A 17,462-nucleotide genomic window follows, 5' to 3' on the forward strand; every position below is an offset into this window, starting at 1 on the left:
TAGTGTTCATGGGGTTCTCAAGGCAAGAATACTGAAATGGTTTGCCTTTCCCTTCTCCAGTGGACCACATTTTCTCCAAATGCTCCACCATGACCTGTCCGTCTTAGGTGGCCCTACACGGAGTGACTCATAGTTTCATTGAGTTAGACAAGGCTATGGTCCATGTGATCAGATTGCTTAGTTTTCTGTGATTGTGGTTTTCAGTCTGTCTGCCCTCTGATGGAGAAGGATAGGAGGCTTATGGATGCTTCATGATGGGAGAGACTGACTGAGGGGGAAACTGGTTCTTGTTCTGATGGGGGGGCGGGGGAGGGCATGCTCAGTAAACCTTTAATCCAATTTTCTGTCAATGGGTGGGGCTGTGTTCCCTCCCTATTATTTGACCTGAGGCCAAATTATGGTAGAGGTAATGAAGATAATGGTGACCTCCTTCAGAAGGTCCCATGGACACACTGCTACACTCAGCGCCCCTACCGTGCAGGCCACCGCCGACACATGCCTCCGCTGGAGACTCCTGGACACACGCGGGCCTGTCTGGGTCAGTGTCTTGTGGAGTCACTGCTCCTTTCTCCTTGGTCCTGGTGTGCACAAGGTTCTGTTTGTGCCCTCCAAGAGTCTGTTTCCCCAAGCCTGTGCAAATTCTGGTGGTTCTGTTGTGGGGTTAATGGCTACCTCCTCCAGGAGGGCTTATGCCATACCCCGGTCTGCTGCACCCAGAGCCCATGCCCCTGCAGCAGTCCACTGCTGACCTGTACCCCCACAGGAGACACTCAGACACAGTTCTGTCTCGGTCCATGTGGGTGTCTCTGTGTCCTGGTGCGTACAAGGTATGTAGGCATGGGGTTTGATTCTAAAGGTGACTTCGCCCCTCCCGCCCTCTTGCTCACGCTTGTCCTTTTCCCCTTGGACGCGGGGTGTCTCCTCACAGATGCTCCCTTTCCACAGAGCTGTGTAGCGCAACCAGGAATGCTGAAGAGGCTGAAGCAGAACATTTCTGTGAAGATCTGCAAGACCTTCTAGAACTAACACCCAGAAAGATGTCCTTTTCATTATAGGGGACTGGAATGCAAAAGTAGGAAGTCAAGAAACACCTGGAGTAACAGGCAAATTTGGCCTTGGAGTACGGAATGAAGCAGGGCAAAGGCTAATAGAGTTTTGCCAAGAGAATGCACTGCTCATAGCAAACACTTTCCTCCAACAACACAAGAGAAGACTCAACACATGGACATCACCAGATGGTCAACACCAAAATCAGATTGATTATTTTCTTTGCAGCCAAAGATGGAGAAGCTCTATACAGTCAGCAAAAACAAGACCAGGAGCTGACTGTGTCTCAGATCATGAACTCCTTATTGCCAAATTCAGACGTAAACTGAAGAAAGTAGGGGAAATCACTAGACCATACAGGTATGACCTAAATCAAATCCCTTATGACTATACAGTGGAAGTGAGAAATAGATTTAAGGGGCTAGATCTGATAGACAGAGAGCCTGAAGAACTATGGACAGAGGTTCATGACATTGTACAGGAGACAGGGATCAAGCCATCCCCAAGGAAAAGAAATGCAAAAAGGCAAAATGGTTTTCTGAGGAGGCCTTACAAATAGCTGTGAAAAGAAGAGAAGCAGAAAGCAAAGGAGAAAAGGAAAGATATTCCCATTTGAACGCAGAGTTTCAAAGAATAGCCAGGAGAAATAAGAAAGCCTTCCTCAGTGATCAATGCAAAGAAATACATGAAAACAACAGAATGGGAAAGACTAGAGATCTCCTCCAGAAAATTAGAGCTATCAAGGGAATATTTCAGGCAAAGATGGGTTCGAAAAAGGACAGAAATGGTATGGACCTAACAGAAGCATAAGATATTAAGAAGAGGTGGCAAGAATACACAGAAGAACTGTACAAAAAAGATCTTCACGACCCAGATAATCCCAATGGTGTGATCACTCACCTAGAGCCAGACATCCTGGATTGTGAAGTCAATTGGGCCTTAGAAAGCATCACTACGAACAAAGCTAGTGGATGTGATTGAATTACAGTTGAGCTATTTCACATCCTGAAAGATGATGCTGTGAAAGCGCTGCACTCAATGCCAGCAAATTTGGAAAACTCTGCAGTGGCCACAGGACTGGAAAAGGTCAGTTTTCATTCCAATCCCTAAGAAAGGCAATCCCAAAGAATGCTCAAACTACCGCAGAATTGCACTCATCTCACACACTAGTAAAATAATGCTCAAAATTCTCCAAGCCAGGCTTCAGCAATCCGTGAACCGAGAATTTCCAGGTGTTCATCTGGTTTTAGAAAAGGCAGAGGAACCAGAGATCAAATTGCCAATATCCACTGGATCATTGAAAAAGCAAAAGAGTTTCAGAGAAAACATCTATTTCTGCTTTATTGACCACGCCAAAGCCTTTGACTGTGTGGATCACAGTAAACTGTGGAAAATTCTGAAAGAGATGGGAATACCAGACCACCTGACCTGGCTCTTGAGGAACCTGTATACAGGTCAGGAAGGAACAGTTAAAACTTAACATGGAACAACAGACTGGTTCCAAATAGGAAAAGGAGTACATAAGTCACCCTGCTTATTTAAATTATATGCAGAGTACATCATAAGAAACGCTGGGCTGGAAGAAGCACAAGCTGGAATCAAGATTGCCAGGAGAAATATCAATAACCTCAGATATGCAGATGACACCACCCTTATGGCAGAGAGTGAAGAGGAACTGAAAGGCCTCTTGATGAAAGTGAAAGAGGAGAGTTAACACGTTGACTTAAAGCTTAACATTCAGAAAACTAAGATCATGGCATCTGGTCCCATCACCTCATGGGAAATAGATAGGGAGACAGTAGAAACAGTGTTAGACTTTTTTTGGGGGGGCTCCAAAATCACTGTGGATGGTGACTGCAGCCATGAAATTAAAAGACCCTTACTCCTTGGAAGGAAAGTTATGGTCAAACTAGACAGCATATTAAAAAGCAGAGACATTACTTTGCCAACAAAGGTCCATCTGGTCAAGGCTATGGTTTTTCCAGTGCTCATGTATGGATGTGAGAGTTGGGCTGTGAAGAAAGCTGAGCACCGAAAAATTGATGCTTTTGAACTGTGGTGTTGGAGAAGACTCTTGAGAGTCCCTTGGACTGCAAGGAGATGCAACCAGTCCATCCTGAAGGAGACTAGTGCTGGGTGTTCACTGGAAGAACTGATGCTGAAGTTGAAACTCCAATACCTTGGCCACCTCATGCGAAGAGTTGACTCATTGGAAGAGACCCTGATGCTGCGAGGGATTAGGGGCAGGAGGAGAAGGGGACGACAGAGGATGAGATGGCTGGATGGCATCGCCGACTTGATGGGCATGAGTTTGAGTATACTCCGGGAGTTTGTGATGGACAGGGAGGACTGGCGTGTTGCGATTCATGAGGTCATAAAGAGTCGGACACGGCAGAGAGACTGAACTGAACTGAACTGAGTCCTTTCTTGGGTCTGTGTTTTTGTCAATAAATGAATTGTTTTATCGTCGGAGCTCTTAAATTTCCAACATTACATTTTGAGGAAGCTTGGGCAATTGGCCAGGGTAGTAAGCAATGGTCATCAGCACGACTAAACTTTATAACTGGTTCCCAAAGAGGCAAGGACTTTATAGACATGCTTTGATCCTCTTAATAAACCTATAACACACAAAATATTACTACCTCCACTTTCAGTTCAGTTCAGTTCATTTCCGTTGCTCAGTTGTGTCCGACTCTTTGCAACCTCATGAACCGCAGCACACCAGGCCTCCCTGTCCATCACCCACTGCCGGAGTTTACCCAAACTCATGTCCAACGAGTCGCTGATGCCATCCAACCATCTCATCCTCTGTCGTCCCCTTCTCCTCCTGCCCTCAATCTTTCCCAGCATCAGGGTCTTTTCAAAAGAGTCAGCTCTTCACATCAGGAGACCAAAGTATTGGAGTTTCAGCTTCAGCATCAGTCCTTCCAATGAACACCCAGGACTGACCTCCTTTAGAATGGGCTGGTTATATCTCCTTGCAGTCCAAGGGACTCTCAAGAGTCTTCTCCAACACCACAGTTCAAAAGCATCAGTTCTTTGTCACTAAGCTTTCTTTATACTCCACCTCTCACATCCATACATGACCACTGGAAAAACCATAGCCTTGACTAGATGGATCTTTGTTGGCAAAATAATGTCTCTGTTTTTTAATATGCTGTCTAGGCTGGTCATAACTTTCCTTCCAAGGAGTAAGCATCTTTAAATTTCATGACTGCAATCACCATCTGCAGTGATTTTGGAGCCCAGAAAAATAAAGTCAGCCACTGTTTCCACTGTTTCCCCATCTATCTGCCATGCAGTGATGGGACCGGATGCCATGATCTTAGTTTTCCGAACGTTGAGCTTTAAGCCAACTTTTTCACTCTCCTCTTTCACTTTCACCAAGAGGCTCTTTAGTTCCTCTTCACTTTCTGCCATAAGGGTGGTATCATCTGCATATCTGAGGTTATTGATATTTCTCCCACCAATCTTGATTCCAGCTTGTGCTTCATCTGGCCCAGCATTTCTCATGATGTACTCTGCATAGAAATTAAATAAGCAGGGTGACAATATACAGCCTTGACATACTCCTTTTCCTATTTGGAACCAGTCTGTTGTTCCATGTCCAGTTCTAACTGTTGCTTCCTGACCTGCATACAGGTTCCTCAACAGGCAGGTCAGGTGGTCTGGTGTTCCCATCTCTTTCAGGATTTTCCACAGTTTATTGTGATCCACACAGTCAAAGGCTTTGGCGTGGTCAATAAAGCAGAAATAGATGTTTTTCTGGAATTCTCTTGATTTTTCAATGATCCAGCAGATGTTGGCAATTTGCTCTCTGGTTCCTCTGCCTTTCCTAAAACCATCTTGAACATCTGGAACTTCATGGTTCATGTACTGCTGAAGCCTGGCTTGGAGAATTGTGAGCATTATTTTACTAAGTGTGTGAGATGAGTACTTTTGTGTGGCAGTTTGAGCATTCTTTGGCATTGCCTTTCTTTGGCATTGAGATATTCACTGACAAATTGCTTTTTCGTTGCTGTTGTTAGCATTTTTAGTCTCTTGTGCTTTTTCACATTTTCTTACAGCAATTTATTTTTAATTTCGTACTGGTGTGACCAGAAAAAAAAATGCTTTATATAATTTTTCTTCTCTAATTTGTTGAGATTTGTTTTGTGCCCTAGCACGTTATGTATTCATATGAAAGTTTATTCTACTACTTTAGGATACAATGTCTTGTAATGATACATGAAGTCCAATTGATCTATTGTCTATTGTACCAATGAAGGCCACTGATGCACTTGAGGTGTTGAAGTCCCATATTCTTATTTAATGGGTTGGGCCCAAGTTGACCCTGTTTCCTTTAAGTGTGTTTTCTCCTGTCCCTTCACCAAGTCCCTTGCCCCTGAGGGGGTAAGACATGCAGCAAGTGGGGCCTTTGGAGGTTCTTCAGTTAAGTCTGCTGTGGACAGAGGCCTGAGCTCTCTCTGATGCTCTGCATGGGCAGGCACCCATAGTTACTTCTTTCAGTCTGCACAGATTCAGCGTGAGGTTCAAGACTTCTTTGGTCCTCACAGCTGATCACTGCCCCCATTTTCTGCCATTCCTGCCCAGTTGTGGAGACAAAGGGCTTTAGTGACCTCTCTGCATGTATCTGGGAGCAAGATGTCATGCAGTGGCTGTTGTCAGAGGTCTGGGCTGCTCCTGATGCCCTGCTGAGTAAGCACCAAGCATTGCGCTCTTTCTGCCAAACCCAGGCTCTACCCCAAAGCCAGGTTACTTCTGCTGCCACAGTCATGTCTTTATCTCTCGTCATTGCTCCAGATTCAATGCCAAACTTTGCCATGGAGTGAGCAGGACCAAAGTGTTTGCTTTTCTAAGGCTAGGACATGTTTTGAGGTGATAAGGAGAAAATCAACAGCTGCTAGAACAGAATTCTCTTCGCCTTGCCTCAGGAGCAAGCCAGCACATGCTCTCCCTGTGAAGAAAGTCCAAGTTTCCCACTGTCCATCTATTTGTCCCAGCAGTCCTTCCACCACCCAATGGGCTTGTCTCCCTTGTGTTAGACCCCAATTTGTGGGTCTTAAGAATCCCTCCCAAGGGTAGGTGTCCAGCTGTGTATTTTCCCTTTTCTTCTGAGTGTCCTCCTAAGGTCACAGATGTCAAGAAGATTGCTTTTCATCCGTTCCTACCTGACTACCTGTGCTTCCTTCTGATAGTCTTGATTGTACTGGAATCCTTCATCCAGTTTTCTGTTACCTTTCGTTGAGACTTCTTCTATATGTAGATTTAGTTTTGTTGTGTTCATAGTGAGTTTCACATCCTCTTACCCTGTCATCTTGACTGGTCCTTCTTTATTTTATTCTATAAATAATATTACATCATTTGCAAATAGTGACAGTTTTTATTTCTTTATTTCTAGTGGAATGCTTTTATTATTATTATGATTATTATCATTATTTTTAATAATTTGTCTGGCTAGGACTTCCAACACTTTCTTGAATAAACCAGAAGGAGTGGGCGTTTTTGTCTTGTTCCTTATATTAGAGAAAAAGCTTTAGTTTTTCACCATAACTGTAAGCGTGTCATAAATCACTTTATTTCATATTGGTCTATTCCTGCTCTATCACTTTGTTGGGTTTTTTAGCCATAAATGGATGTTGAATTTTGTCAAATGTTACTAGTACCCAGCCTCTGAGTTCTACAGAAAGGATGTCTCTGTCAGACCTCAGATGTGTGTTTGATTAGAAATTTATCTTTCAGACTGCATCTTTGATGATTAGCAATAGGTCTCTTTTGTGGATCTTTCTCCTGTCTGGCCTTTCCTGCTGTAGAATTTCCTTTAGCATGTGTTGTAAAGCTGGTTCGGTGGTGCTGAATTCTCTTAGCTTTTGCTTGTCTATGAAACTTTTGATTTCACCATCCAATCTGAATGATATCTTTGCTGGATAGAGTCCTCTTGTAGGTTTTTCTCTTTCATCAGTTTAAATATATCTTGCCACTCTCTTCTGGCCTGCAGAGTTTGTGCCAAAAAGTCAGGTATTCACCTTTTGGGGATTCCTTTGTATGTTATTTTTTGCTTTTCCCTTGCTGCTCTTAATATTTATCTTGGTGTTTAATTTGCGTTAGTTTGATTAGTATGTGTCTTGGTGCATTTCTGTTTGGGTTTATCCTGTATGGGAGTCTTTGGAATTCCTGGACTTGGGTGGCTTTCCTCCTCCATGTTACGGGAGTTTTTGACTATAATCTCCTCAAATACTTTCTCATACCCTTTCTTTTTCTTGTCTTTTATAGCCATACCCTGCCCTCAGGACTCCTCCCAGCTCAGCCCCAGGCTGCCAGAATCCCTGGGTTTACACCACAGACTCTAGAAGAACCCCCTAGAAAGAAAGGGTAGATTCTCTACCTTTGCAGAAGTGAAGTCAGGTCCCAGACCTCTTCCAGTTCTTCCAGGCAATCTCTGCAAGCTGGAAATCAGCAGACTGGGTCATGGTGGTGAAGATAGGAGCCAGGGGTCTTATAGAAGTTGAGTGCATTGTCTCTTTAAGGGGACACCACTGGGAGACTGGAGCCCAAGCTCCAGTGTCCAACACCACATGATCCCTGACAGTGATGGTGACGCTCAAGAAAGGGTTTATCACTTAACGTTTTTCCATATCCTTTACTCCTTACTGCCCTCACCACCTACCTGTAGGCGATGGGCAGGCATCACTTTGCAGTTGAACCTGAGCACAGTTAAACCATGTGTCCTATGTGTCCTGGAGGGCTCACTTCCCAATCCAGGTGCTATTAGTCCAATGCAGCCCACACGCCCTTTTGGTACAGTCTTTTCCAGGCCCCTCACAGCTCCATTCTACACATGGAATCTGGGAAGTATCTGGATTCTGCCCTCCTTCCCAGAAACCTCCCTGGGGGATCTGCTTCTCAAGGGAAAAGTCCTGCCACTGGCCCCGCTCAGAGCCCGTGGAGCTGGACCTCAGGGCCAGAGTGGTGGGGACTAGCACTCGGGGCACTCATGGCTGGATGTCAGAACTCACCTTTCAAAGCGCCATTTCTCTTGCTGCTCCTGCTTCTTCCCCTTCGTTCCTTTCGATGCTGAGAGAGAAAAAATTAGGGCTTAAGACCCAATTCTCAGTCTCCTCTCTCTAGACAAGCATCAGGCACTAGTGTCCATACATAATATGACTTTCTACATTTCACTGACAGAGCTCTGTGATTTTTCTTTCTTTACACTCATTTTTAAAGTGGATAAAATATTTTCTGTTTTCCTTCTTTGAAGAACGAAAGACTATTTTCAATGTGAAATGCACTCTGTACTACTTTCGTCACTGTTCCTCTGCTCAAGAAACACACACATTCTCAGACTGTGGGTGAATCTGAGCTTCATCAGGTTGATCTTTGCTTCCTGATACCAGCCCGCCCCCCAGCCCCTGCTCTGATGCTCTTGGGGCTTCAGCGCTGCCAGATCATCAGCCCTGAGACACTGTTCACAGCTGCTGAACTAGGGCTCAGAGTCCTGTCCTCGGCCTGAGACTGAACTCAGTATCCAGTCCTCAACCCCTGGTCACTGTGTTTGGGACATGCCCTGGACCCCTACCACACCAGGACAACTGATCTGAGATCTTTGGGTAGAAATCCTAGTGTTCACTCTATCTCCTGCCCAGCCTGGTTTGTCCCTAGAGGCATGATATTCTTTTCTTCCTTGAAAATAAATGTCCTGTTCTTCCCCACCTCAAGAATCTCTGGTTGATTCAGAAATGTAGAAATAATAATAACAAAGATTTTATATGTTTGTCAGTCTGGACCAAGAGTTCCTTACCTTCCTGATGTTTCCATGTTTCCTGGGGGGAGCAAAGGATGGGTTATTCTCCAGGTAGGGAAGGATCAGGAGAAAGAGCCCCAGTCCACACAGAAAGGCAAGGATGGTATCGATCGCCCAGAAAGGGGAGCTGGAGTTCAGCCAAGTATCAAAAGTGCTTTTCAGAGAAAAGAGCAGATTCTCCATCATCTGAATCACACCGCTGCCCTCAGGCAACTGAGCCAAGGGGTGCACTTGGGGACTAAAGTACTAGGCTCGCATCATAGAGATGTGGTCTGGTCACAAAGGGCCCTTGGGGGTGAGAGGGGTTAGCAGAGGAGGAGGCTGGACCATAGCCCCTCCCTAACCATCTAGCCACACAGTTCCATTCATCTCCCTTCTCTGAGCCTTCCCGTCCTACCTTCTCATCCTGCTAGAGACCTTAGTCAAGTGTTGCTTCTTTCCACCTAGAACTCTGAGAATTCCTGGTTCCTTTGATAACATTGCTTGAGTCCCATCAATACTTTAAAAATTCTGGAGTTCTCCCTATAACTTTGGTTAATCCCAGGTATTTTTACTTTTGTGATATTTATTTTTTCTAATTTCAGTTAATTTTTACTATATTCAACTACTGGGAATTAAAAATTAATTTCAAATAATTTGAAATTTACAAGGCTATGAAATATAAAACAAATTGAAATAAACTTTCAGAGTAAGTTTTTCATAATTTGCCAGCATCCTTGTTTTCTGAACGCAATACACTGAACAAAAAGATTTGGAACACTCTGTACAGATACACACACATCCTTTTAACAAATCAGCCCAGTGTTTTCAAATCTAAGAACCAAGTTTGTTTGGTTTTTTTTTCCCAGTTCAAAAGTTATCTTTCAGTATTTGTTATAAGTCGGACTGCTAGCAGTCAATTCTCCCAGTCTCTGTTTATCTGGGGACATTTTTATTTTGCCTTTTTCCCTGAAGCATAGATTTTATAGACACGGAATACTTGGGTGACAATTTTTTTCTTTCAAATCTTTTAATATGGTATCCCACGGCCTTCACTCTGCCATTTCTGACTGGAAGTCAGTGATTAATCTTATTGTGGTCTCCTCATATATGGAGAGGAGAAGGAAATGGAAACTCACTCCAGTATGCTTGCCTAGAGAATCCCGTGGACAGAGGAGCCTGGTGGGCTGCTGTCCATGGGGTCGCACAGAGTCGGACATGACTGAAGCGACTTAGCATGCATGTATGCATTGGAGAAGGAAATGGCAATCCACTCCAGTGTTCTTGCCTGGAGAGTCCCAGGAACAGAGGAGCCTGGAAAGGCTGCCATCTATGGGGTCACACAGAGTCAGACACAACTGAAGTGACACAGCAGCAGCAGCATATCTGGAGAACAGTTTCTCTCTGGCTACTTTCAAGATTTTTCCTTTGTTTTTCCACAGTTTGCAACCAGATCTTTACTTAAGGGTGGATTTTCTTTCGATATTTGCCTCTGGCGCTCTTTTCTATGATCCACAGAGAAAGACTAGTTCCCCACCTCATCGCGACGAGGCCCTTACATCTTTTGGAAAACTCCAGAGGACGCGAGAATCAGTGCTCCAAAGGAAGAGGCCATGAATCTCGTAGAAACTTGATAGGATCCCCAGGATCCTGTGGAACGTAAAGGGACCTTGGTCTCCGCCTCAGCTGGGAGGGCGTCCCAATTGCCCTGCCAAGCCTCAGAGAAATCCCGAGTTGTCCCCTCCAAACTAGGCAGGAGTCCTGACGTCGCTGAACCAATACACGTGTGGAAAGGGCAATCCCGGTCGTAACTCGAGAATATCCCCCAGGTCCCGCGCAACTCGAGAAAAACCATGACACTTCCCCATCGCCGCGATATGAGGCCCGATTCCCTGCACTGCGTGCAGAGCAATTCCGTGTTGCACATCACACATGAAAGGAGCCTTGATTTCCTTGATGGCACTCCAGAGAAACCCCAAGAACACTGTTTCAAGGCTAGAGGGATCCTGAGGTCACTGTAGCAACACGAAAGAGCTCCGTGGCCCAAAAAATCAACTCGAGATGAGAGGTTAGTCCCTGGCTAAAAAGTGTGGTAGAACACTTGGGGGACAGAGACTGGGGGAGCATACCAGTCTGGGTATGCATTCTTTCTGTCTTGCTCTGGACAGCAGGCACCATTTATTTTTCTTCTACTTCTTATGGGGGTACCCACCAATAGGTACCCACCTAGCTACAGTCAGCAGAGGGCATGTTTGCATGCTATCTCTGCCATACTCCAGAGCACCAGATTCTATCAGAAGGAAGCTTTTACAGGCTTCTGGTGCCCTGATTTCTGTAGCTACTGCCCAGGGAACCTCCTTGGTCATCTGGTTCTGGAGACAATGGGAGGCTTGTATTCCTTCATGTCAGAGAGACACGTTTTGGTAGGCTATCAACCCCAGAGCATTGCACAGATAGCAGACTGAAAAATGCCCCACACTCCTTTTCCCACAGTGGAGGAGGCATATTTGCTGATCTAAGAGCTCTGGCCTGAGGAGCAGGCTTATGGTATGATATAAATCCAGGGACCTAAGGTAGTGCTTTCAGGGAGCAGAGGCGATCAGAGACGATCTCTGCATTCTCCCTTGGTCTCGCCCCAGCTCATCAGTATCTCTCAGAAGGTAGCTTCTACCCTCGGCAGAAACCACAGATTTTGCACCTGCTGCCAGGTGATGCGTGTACATGGTCTGCCTCTGGTGGTTAAATGACTTACACTAATATGTCCCACAGGATGGTAATCAAAAGAAGTGTTCTCCTGAGCACAGCAAGAGACAACAGGCCCAGGAGCTCAGTCTATGAGACAGGCCTAATTTCTCTCTCTTTGCTATTGGAGTCAGCTTTTCCCCTTCAGGAGTTGTTATTCTTTATTTGTTGTTATTCTTCTTTTTTCTTTTCTCTCTTTTTTTTTCCTCCCTCACACCCCACATCATGTGGGATCCCAGTTCACAGGCCAGAGATGAGGTGTGAGTCCCTGTGGCTGAGTTCGAATTTCTTGAGTAACAGAGAATGTCGGGTCCCAGGAAATATTAATCAGAATAAAGTATCCAAGAGGTTCACATCTTAACACCAAGACCTGGTTCTACCCAACTAACTGCCTGCAAACTCCCCTTCTGGAAATGTCGGGCCAAACAAGATGGAAATACAGCCACAGTGATCACACACACACACATACACACACACACACACACACGCAAATGATGAGGCGGCAAGAAAAAAAATGTTCCAGATGACAGGGAAAGGTAAAAATTTACAAGACCAAATAAATGAAGAGAAAATAGGCCAACTTATCTGTAAAATAATTAATGATAGTAAAGAAGTTACAAAATATCAAAATAGAATGGAGAAAATGCAAGAAAGATTTACTCATTTAACGAACACCTAGAAGAAATAAAGAATAAACAGGGATGAACAACACAGTACCGAAATTAAAAATACTTCAGAAGGAATAGATAGCAGAATAACTGAAACAGAAGAATGGATAAGTGAGCTGGAAGACAGAATAGTAGAAATAACTACCAAGGATCAGAATAAAGAAAAAAGAATGAAAATAACTGAGGACTGTGTCAGAGACCACTGGAACAATATTAAACACACTGACATTTGAATTATAGGGGTTCCATAAAAAGACAAGAAGAAGAAAGGGTATGAGAAAGTATTTGAGGAGATTATAGTCAAAAACTCCCCTAACATGGGGAAGGAAAGCCACCCAAGTCCAGGAATTCCAAAGAGTCCCATACAGGATAAACCCAAACAGAAATGCACCAAGACACATATTAATCAAACTAACAAAAATTAAACACCAAGATAAATAGTAAAAGCAGCAAGGGAAAAGCAAAAAATAACATACAAAGGAATCCCCAAAAGGTGAATACCTGACTTTTTGGCAGAAACTCTGCAGGCCAGAAGAGAGTGGCAAGATATATTTAAAATGATGAAAGAGAAAAACCTACAACAAGAGAACTCTACCCAGCAAAAATATCATTCAGATTGGATGGTGAAATCAAAAGTTTCATAGACAAGCAAAAGCTAAGAGAATTCAACACCACCGAACCAGCTTTACAACATATGCTAAAGGAAATTCTACAGCAGGAAAGGCCAGACAGGAGAAAGATCCACAAAAGGGACCTATTGCTAATCATCAAAGATGCAGTCTGAAAGATAAATTTCTAATCAAACACACATGTGAGGTCTGACAGACATCCTTTCTGTAGAACTCAGAGGCTGGGTACTAGTAACATTTGACAAAATTCAACATCTATTTATGGCTAAAAAACCCAACAAAGTGATACAGCAGGAATAGACCAATATGAAATAAAGTGATTTATGACAAGCTTACAGTTATGGTGAAAAACTAAAGCTTTTTCTCTAATGTAAGGAACAAGACAAAAACGCCCACTCCTTCTGGTTTATTCAAGAAAGTGTTGGAAGTCCTAGCCAGAGAAATAATTTAAAATAATGATAATAATAATAAAAGCATTACACTAGAAATAAAGAAGTAAAACTGTCACTATTTGCAGATGATGTAATATGATTTATAGAATAAAATGAAGAAGGATCAGTCAAGATGACAGGGCAAGAGGATGTGAAACTCACTATGAACACAACAAAACTAAATCTACATGTAGAATAATTTTCAATGAAAGGTAACAGAAAACTGGATGAAGGATTCCAGTACAATCAAGACTATCAGAAGGAAGCACAGGTAGTCAGGTAGGAACGGATGAAAAGCAATCTTCTTGACATCTGTGAACTTAGGAGGACACTCAGAACAAAAGGGAAAATACACAGCTGGACACCTACCCAGGGGAGGGATTCTTAAGACCCACAAATTGGGGTCTAACACAAGGGAGACAAGCCCATTGGGTGGTGGAAGGACTGCTGGGACAAATAGATGGGCAGTGGGAAACTTGGACTTTCTTCACAGGGAGAGCATGTGCTGGCTTGCGCCTGAGGCAAGGCGAAGAGAATTCTGTTCTACCAGCTGTTGATTTTCTCATTATCACCTCAAAACATGTCCTAGCCTTAGAAAAGCAAACACTTTGGTCCTGCTCACTCCATGGCAAAGTTCGGCACTGAATCTGGAGCAATGACAACCAGAGATGAAGACGTGACTGTGGCAGCAGAAGTAACCTGGCTTTGGGGTAGAGCCTGGGTGTGGCAGAAAGAGTGCAATGCTTGGTGCTTACTCGGCAGGGCATCAGGAGCAGCCCAGACCTCTGAAAACAGCCACGGCATGATATCTTGCCCCCAGATACATGCAGAGAGATCACTAAAGCCCTTTGTCTCCACAACTGGGCAGGAATGGCAGAAAATGGGGGCAGTGATCAGCTGTGAGGACCAAAGAAGTCTTGAACCTCACGCTGAATCTGTGCAGACTGAAAGAAGTAACTATGGGTGCCTGCCCATGCAGAGCATCAGAGAGAGCTCAGGCCTCTGTCCACAGCAGACTTAACTGAAGAACCTCCAAAGGCCCCACTTGCTGCATGTCTTACCCCCTCAGGGGCAAGGGACCTGGTGAAGGGACAGGAGAAAACACACTTAAAGGAAACAGGGCCAACTTGGGCCCAACCCATTAAATAAGAATATGGGACTTCAACACCTTAAGTGCATCAGTGGCCTTCATTGGTACAATAGACAATAGTTCAACTGGACTTCATGTATCATTACAAGACATTGTATCCTAAAGTAGTAGAATAAACTTTCATATGAATACATAACATGCTAGGGCACAAAACAAATCTCAACAAATTAGAGAAGAAAAATTATATAAAGCATTTTTTTTTTCTGGTCACACCAGTATGAAATTAAAAATAAATTGCTGTAAAAAAATGAGAAAAAGCACAAGAGACTAAAAATGCTAACAACAGCAACGAAAAAGCAATTTGTCAGTGAATATCTCAATGCCAAAGAAAGGCAATGGCAAAGAATGCTCAAACTGCCACACAATAGTACTCATCTCACACACTTAGTAAAATAATGCTCACAATTCTCCAAGCCAGGCTTCAGCAGTACATGAACCATGAAGTTCCAGATGTTCAAGATGGTTTTAGGAAAGGCAGAGGAACCAGAGAGCAAATTGCCAACATCTGCTGGATCATTGAAGAATCAAGAGAATTCCAGAAAAACATCTATTTCTGCTTTATTAACCATGACAAAGCCTTTGACTGTGTGGATCACAATAAACTGTGGAAAATTCTGAAACAGATGGGAACACCAGACCACTTGACCTGCCTGTTGAGGAACCTGTGTGCAGGTCAGGAAGCAACAGTTAGAACTGGACATGGAACAACAGACTGGTTCCAAATAGGAAAAGGAGTATGTCAAGGCTGTATATTGTCACCCTGCTAATTTAACTTCTATGCAGAGTACATCATGAGAAATGCTGGGCCAGATGAAGCACAAGCTGGAATCAAGATTGGTGGGAGAAATATCAATAACCTCAGATATGCAGATGATACCACCCTTATGGCAGAAAGTGAAGAGGAACGAACAAGCCGCTTGGTGAAAGTGAAAGAGGAGAGTGAAAAAGTTGGCTTAAAGCTTAACATTCAGAAAACTAAGATCATGGCATCCGGTCCCATCACTGCATGGCAGATAGATGGGGAAACAGTGGAAACAGTGGCTGACTTTATTTTTCTGGGCTCCAAAATCACTGCAGATGGTGATTGCAGTCATGAAATTTAAAGATGCTTACTCCTTGGAAGGAAAGTTATGACCAGACTAGACAGCATATTAAAAAACAGACACATTATTTTGCCAACAAAGATCCATCTAGTCAAGGCTATGGTTTTTCCAGTGGTCATGTATGGATGTGAGAGTTGGAGTATAAAGAAAGCTTAGTGACAAAGAACTGATGCTTTTGAACTGTGGTGTTGGAGAAGACTCTTGAGAGTCCCTTGGACTGCCAGGAGATACAACCAGTCCATCCTAAAGGAGCTCAGTCCTGGGTGTTCATTGGAAGGACTGATGCTGAAGCTGAAACTCCAATACTTTGGTCTCCTGATGTGAAGAGCTGACTCTTTTGAAAAGACCCTGATGCTGGGAAAGATTGAGGGCAGGAGGAGAAGGGAATGACAGAGGATGAGATGGTTGGATGGCATCAGCGACTCGTTGGACATGAGTTTGGGTAAACTTCGGCAGTGGGTGATGGACAGGGAGGCCTGGTGTGCTGCGGTTCATGAGGTTACAAAGAGTCGGACACAACTGAGCAACGGAAATGAACTGAACTGAACTGAAAGTGGAGGTAGTAATATTTCGTGTGTTATAGGTTTATTAAGATGATCAAACCATGTCTATAAAGTCCTTGCCTCTTTGGGAACCCGTTATAAAGTTTAGTCGTGCTGATGACCGTTGCTTACTACCCTGGCCAATTGCCCAAGCTTCCTCAAAATGTAATGTTGGAAATTTAAGAGCTCCAACGATAAAACAATTCATTTATTGACAAAAACACAGACCCAAGAAAGGACTCAGTTCAGTTCAGTTCAGTCTCTCTGCCGTGTCTGACTCTTTACGACCTCATGAATCGCAAGACGCCAGTCCTCCCTGTCCATCACAAACTCCCGGAGTATACTCAAACTCATGCCCATCGAGTCGGCGATGCCATCCAGCCATCTCATCCTCTGTCGTCCCCTTCTCCTCCTGCCCCTAATCCCTCGCAGCATCAGGGTCTTTTCCAATGAGTCAACTCTTCACATGAGGTGGCCAACGTATTGGAGTTTCAACTTCAGCATCAGTCCTTCCAGTGAACACCCAGCACTGGTCTCCTTCAGGATGGACTGGTTGCATCTCCTTGCAGTCCAAGGAACTCTCAAGAGTCTTCTCCAACACCACAGTTCAAAAGCATCAATTTTTCGGTGCTCAGCTTTCTTCACAGCCCAACTCATACATCCATACATGACCACTGGAAAAACCATAGCCTTGACCAGATGGCCCTTTGTTGGCAAAGTAATGTCTCTGCTTTTTAATATGCTGTCTAGTTTGACCATAACTTTCCTTCCAAGGAGTAAGGGTCTTTTAATTTCATGGCTGCAGTCACCATCCACAGTGATTTTCGAGCCCCCCCAAAAAAAGTCTGACACTGTTTCTACTGTCTCCCTATCTATTTCCCATGAGGTGATGGGACCAGATGCCATGATCTTAGTTTTCTGAATGTTAAGCTTTAAGTCAACGTGTTAACTCTCCTCTTTCACTTTCTTCAAGAGGCCTTTCAGTTCCTCTTCACTCTCTGCCATAAGGGTGGTGTCATCTGCATATCTGAGGTTATTGATATTTCTCCTGACAATCTTGATTCCAGCTTTTGCTTCTTCCAGCCCAGCGTTTCTTATGATGTACTCTGCATAGAAGTTAAATAAGCAGGGTGACAATATACAGCCTTGATGTACTCCTTTTCCTATTTGGAACCAGTCTGTTGTTCCATGTTAAGTTTTAACTGTTCCTTCCTGACCTGTATACAGGTTCCTCAAGAGGCAGGTCAGGTGGTCTGGTATTCCCATCTCTTTCAGAATTTTCCACAGTTTACTGTGATCCACACAGTCAAAGGCTTTGGCGTGGTCAATAAAGCAGAAATAGATGTTTTCTCTGAAACTCTTTTGCTTTT

At 43.9% G+C, this 17,462-nt stretch overlaps 1 protein-coding gene across 3 annotated transcripts in view; it reads right to left on the reverse strand.

Moving 5' to 3' along the window:
- The window catches only part of LOC122429463, a 174,452-nt gene that overhangs the window by 132,892 nt on the left and 24,098 nt on the right, over positions 1–17,462 (reverse strand). The gene's annotated exons all lie outside the window — the stretch shown is intronic.

This window comes from Cervus canadensis, chromosome 28 (genome assembly GCF_019320065.1).
Source record: "Cervus canadensis isolate Bull #8, Minnesota chromosome 28, ASM1932006v1, whole genome shotgun sequence".
In the NCBI taxonomy this organism is placed as follows: domain Eukaryota; kingdom Metazoa; phylum Chordata; class Mammalia; order Artiodactyla; family Cervidae; genus Cervus; species Cervus canadensis.